At 36.1% G+C, this 6,000-nt stretch overlaps 1 non-coding gene across 1 annotated transcript; it reads left to right on the forward strand.

Moving 5' to 3' along the window:
* Positions 1-5,321: 5,321 nt before the first annotated feature.
* Positions 5,322-5,393, forward strand: TRNAV-AAC. The gene has a single exon. It is a non-coding gene; the product is annotated as a tRNA-Val (tRNA).
* The last annotated feature ends 607 nt before the right edge of the window (positions 5,394-6,000 follow it).

Genomic DNA, 6,000 nt, shown 5'->3' on the forward strand with positions numbered 1-6,000 from the left:
AAAAAAAAAAAAACCAAAACAAAACCAAAAAAAAAAAAAACACAAACCAAAAACCCCAAACCAAAACCAAACCCTAGAAAAAAAAGAGAAGACCCAAATAAAATAAGATATGCAAGAAGAGAAATTACAACTGATATCACAGAGATACAAAAATATCATAAGAGAATCCTATGAAAAGTTATATCCCAACAAATTGGAAAACCTAGAAGAGATGGACAAATTTCTATTAACATACAACTTTTCATGACTGAATTAGGAAGAAACATACAATCTGAGCAGACCAAACACTAGTAGCAAAACTGAATTTGTAATAAAAAAAAAATCTCCCAGCAAATAAAAGTCCAGGATCAGATGGCTTCACAGGGGAATTCTACCAAACATGTAAGATAGAGCTAATACCCATGCTCCTCAAACTATTCAAAAAAATTGAAGAGAATCAAACACTCCCAAATTCATTCTATGAGACCACCTTTACCTTGATACCAAAACCAGACAAAGACACTAGAAAAAAAAGAAATTTTCAGGTCAATATCTCTGATGAATATAGATGCAAAAAATCCTCAACAAAATATTAGCAAATTGAATTCAACAATATATAGAAAGGATCATACACCATGATCAAGTGGGAATTATTCCAGGGATGCAAGGACGACTTAATATTAAAAAAAGAATCAGTGTGATACACCACATTAACAAAAGGAAGGATAAAAATCACAACATCTCAATAGATGTAGTAAATGCATTTGACAATATTAACATATCAACATCCATGATTGTAAACGCTAATCAAAGTTTGTATACAGGGAATATATCTCAACATAACCTAAGGCCATTTATGACAAACCCACAGCTAACCTCATATTCAATGGTGAAAAGCTGAAAGCTTTTCCTCTAAAATTGGTAACAAGATAAGGAAGCCCACTCTTGCCATTTCTATTTAATATAGCATTGGAAGTTTTAGCCACAGCAATCAGACATAGAAAATAAATAAACGGCATCCAAATTGGAAGGGAAGAAGTAAAATTATCACTATTTGCAGATGACATGATACTACATATAGAAACCCATAAAGTCTCCATCAAACAGCTACTAGAACAAATAAATTCAGTACAGTTGCAGGATACAGGATAATATACAGAAATCTGTTGCTTTTCTATCCACTAATAATGAACTATCAGAAAGGGAACGCAAAAAAATATATATATCCCATTAAAAATGGCATCAAAAAGAATAAAATACCCAGGAATAAACTTAAGCAAGGCAGTGAAAGACCTACACTCTGGAAACTATAAAACACTGATGAAGGAAATTGATGATACAAAGAAATGGAAAGATACCCTGTGTTCTTGAATTGGAAGAATTCATATTGTTAAACTGTCCATTCTACCCAAACCAATCTACAGATTTAATGCAATTCCTATCAAAATACCTATGACATTTTTTCACAGAACCAGAACAAATAATCCTAAAATTTGTATAGAATCACAGACACCGCCAATTGCCAAAGCAATCTTGAGAAAGAGATCAAAGCTGGAGTAATCATGTTCCCTGGTTTTAGCCCATACTATGAAGCTACGGTAATCAAAACTGCATGATGTGATGCTGGCACAAAAACAGACACACAGATCAATGGAACAGAAAAGAGAGCCCAGAAATAAACTCACACAACTATGGTCAATTAATCTATGACAAAGAGTGGTGCTGGGAAACTGGACAGCTACATGTAAGAGAATGGGATTAGAACCTTTCCTTACACCATGTACAAAAATAAACTCAAAATGGATTAAAGACCTAAAGAAGACCTAAAAATATAATACTCCTAGAAGAGAACATAGGCAGAACACTCCTTGATATAAATCACAGCAATGTTTTCTTAAAAATCTGTCTCCTAAGGCAAAAAAAAAAAAAAAAAAAAGCAAAAATAAACAAATGGGACCTAATTATAACTGAAAGTTTTTGCAAGGTAAAGGAAACCTTGGACAAAATGAAAAGACAACCTACTGAATGGGAGAAAATATTTGCAAAATATATGACCTATAAAGGATTAATATCCAAAGTTTATAAACAGCTCATATAACTCAATATAAAAATATAAAGAACCCAAGTAATACGTGAGCAGAAGATCTGAATAGTATCTAGTAGTAATAGTAACTTTTAGAAATAGTAACTTTTCTAAAAAAGTATACAGATGGCCAATAGGCATATGAAAAAAAATTCTCAACATTGTTAATCATCAGAGAAATGTAAATCAAAACCACTATGAGATATCACTTACACCTATCAAAATGGCTATCATCTAAAAGTCTACAAATAACAGATTTTGGCAAGGATGTGGAGTAAAGGAAACTCTAATACACTGTTGGTGGGATTGTACATTGGTGCAGCCACTATGGAAAACAGTATGGTGGTTTTTCAAAAATAGAACTACCATATGATTGAGCAATTCCACTGCTAGGTATACATCTGAAGAAAGTGAAAACACTAATTCTAAAAGACACATGCACCCCATTGTTTATAGCAGCATTATTTACAACAGCCGAAATATGGAAGCAACCTAACTGCCCATCAAAAGATGAATGGATGAAGAAATGTGGAATGGAATATTACTCAGCCATAAAAAGAATGAAATCCTGCCTTTTGCATTAATATGGATGGACTTAGAGAATATTATGCTTAGCAAAATAAGTCAGACAGAGAAAGACAAATATTCTATGTTACCACTTATATGTGGAATCTAAAAAAAAACAAATGTATATAACAAAACAAAAACAGACTCACAGATATAGAGAGCAAACTAGTGATTACCAATGGGGAGGAAAAAGAAGAGCAAAATAGGGGTATGGGATTAAGAGATACAAACAACTATGTATAAAATAAATAAGCAACAAGGATATATTGCACAGCACAGGGAAATATAGCCATTATTTTGTAGTAGCTTTAAATGGAATATAATCTATTAAATATTGAATCACTATTTTGTACACCTGAAACTAATAAATACTGTAAATCAACTATACTTCAATTAAAAAAAAATCAGAGAATCAGGACCAGGGAAAATGTAAGTAAGGAGAAACAAGACACTATATTCAGTAAGATTAATTTATTTGATTTCCTCTCATTAGTTTTAAAATCAATTTTATTGAGGTATATTTTAAACCATAATTTTAAAAACATTTGTATTTTTAAACAATTATATATTCACAGGAAATTTCCAATATAGTCCAGAGAGATCCATGTACCATTCTCCCAGTTTCTCCCAATGGTCATTATATAACAAGTACAATATCAAAACTAGGAAACTGGCATTGTTTAAAAGTGTATATACAAGGGAGAGCATATAGCTCAAGCGGTAGAGTGCTTACCTAGCATGCACGAGGTCCTGGGTTCAATCCCCAGTACCTGCTCTGAAAATAAATAAACTTAATTACCTCCCCCTGCTTAAAAAAAAAAGGAATTATAGAATGTGCATATACAGCTCTGTACCATTCTATCTTGTATGTATATTCAGCTAACCATCATCACAACCTAGATGCAGAACCATTCTGTCATCACAAAGGTCTCCATTGTATTACTTCTTTGTAGTCACACCTGTCCCTCTCCTCCCCATCACCCTTCGTCCCTGGCAACCACTAACTAATCTGTTCTCCATCACTGCAATTTGGGATACTGAGAATGTTACATAAGTGGAATTATACAGCATGTGACTTTTAAAAAAGAAACAAACCTTTCAGACTGGCATTTTTCTACTTAGCATAAGTGCTTGTGTGAGCACCAAGGGGCGGTTGTTGGGGTCTTTTATAAGGTAGAGTCACAAGGTGCCCTAGGTTTGTGCACAGGCTCTGATTGGTTGTAGGTGAGGTAGGAAGTTTAGGGCCTGTGAAGGGTGGTGGGGTTTATGACTTTGATAAGCCTGAGCTATTGTGAGATTAGGCATTACCTAGGGCTATTAGTTTGTTAGGGCAAACACACCCAGTAAAGAATGTACTTTATCTGTTGAGGGATCACTGATAGACACCTGAGACCCCAAGAATGGGGGTTGTTGGACTTTGAAGGACATCGGTTGGCCCAACATTCCCCCCTAACAGATTGGCAAAGACAAATCTTTGTAACAGGGGCGAAGGTCTCATCTTCTGTATCTACTTCCTGCTGGACTGTGGGCATTGCATCGTCCCTGCCTATTGTGCCAATCTGTCCGGGGTTATGTGGCCCTGGCAGCCTTAAAGGTGGGAGTGGAAAAAGATCCCAGTGGCATCCAAGGACTGCCTCACCAGGATACTGGCCTGGTTCATGGCAGCAATCTTAGTAGGAAGGGTGTATTCACTCCTAAGTTCATGGATCTTGGACCTCAAAGAGGCAACTGTTTTTAGTAAGAGAGGAATACAACATAAAAGTAGGTGGATACCAAGATCAATAGCTAAACCCAGTAAAAATAGAAGAAATTTAAAGATGGCTTATCTCTGGTAAATTATTTTACCAACCCACGTGTCACTGGCTCACCGACCGGCTGCCCCGTTGTGTCCCACAACACTGAGGGAGCAATATCTAGACTGAAGGTGAGAGCAGGCATTGGCTGGGCTGGGGGAAGGTAAGGAGGGAGTGTTTCAAGAGATGGACTCACATGTTCAAATCCAGAAGGCATGAAGAGTGTTCAAGGAACTGAAGGAAATCTGGCATGACTGAGGCAGAAAGAGTGAGTGGCAAGAGGTGACGTTGGGGCTAACAGGTGTGAGTGGTCTGATGAGTAGCTAGTGGGCCAAGTTGAGGATGATATACTGTGATCCAAGGACAATGACAGGGTTTAAAGCGGACTTTGTGGTTAATTAGATGTGGAAGTGGTGATCGGTAATGCTAGATTTACAACACATATTTCTAAGGAAAACTAGGAGTGTAAGAGGAAGAATAAGTTTTCGAGAAAAGTGTTTTGCCACTTTATTTTGCTTTTAAATATTAATATTTTTATTAGTTTAAGATGCTTATTTTGATATTTCAAAAACATCTGAAATCTGTTATGTAAAGTAAGATCTCATTTTTATTTCATATATGTATTTTTATATATATGAGAGAATATTTACAAAATTGTAAGAGTCCCTCTAGAGAGTAAGACTGCAGAAAGATTTCACCTCCTACTTTGCATATTTCTGTATTGTTTGAATTTATATCAGTGTGTGTTTCTTGTATAATTATGAAAATGTTGCCTATAATATGCTCAAAAAATGAGGGAAAATGAGATTAAAGGAAGGCTCTTTTTATGGATGAATGCTAGCGAGAAAAATATAGAAGAAATTATTGAATTAAGAAATCACTCAGTGGGGGAGGGGAGGGCAGGTATAGCTCAGTGGTAGAGCACTTGCTTAACATGCATGAGGTCCTGGGTTCAATCCCCAGTACCTCCATTAAAAAAAATAACTAAAATGTCATTAAAAAAAAGAAATCACCCTTTGTCACCACAATGTGATAATTGATTCAGGAAGAAATCATCAAAGGATATTAAAATCATTAGGAGAGACTGGTAGGAAACATGATGCTCTTGGTAAACTGATTGTAAGGAATGGTCCCAACTCTTCTCCTGTAGCCATGTCTCTTGTAACGTGGCTTTGATGCTCCCCCATGAATAGATGGAGTATGTTTCCCTATGCCATGAATTTCAACTGTCCTTGTGATTTATTTTGACCTATAGAATGTGGAAGAAGTGACAGTATGTCAGTCCACTGGGCCTCACTCACTTCCACTTGTTCCCTTAGAACTTGACCAATGTTATGAAAATAAACCCAGGCTAGCTTGCCAAGGAGGTCTGAGGTGCCAAAGGAACAGTGCATCAACACCCAGCTGACCAGAGATGCATGAGGAAGTCCAGCTGAAACCAAGAGAACTGCCCTCTGAGCTCAAATGGTGAACACCCAGAATCATAAGCTAAATAAATCGTTGTTTTAAATGCCACACAATTTTGAGATGACTTGTTATGCAGCAACAGCTATCTGGTCTAAAACCACACAGATCAGT

Source organism: Camelus ferus, chromosome 6 (assembly GCF_009834535.1).
Source record: "Camelus ferus isolate YT-003-E chromosome 6, BCGSAC_Cfer_1.0, whole genome shotgun sequence".
NCBI lineage: Eukaryota > Metazoa > Chordata > Mammalia > Artiodactyla > Camelidae > Camelus > Camelus ferus.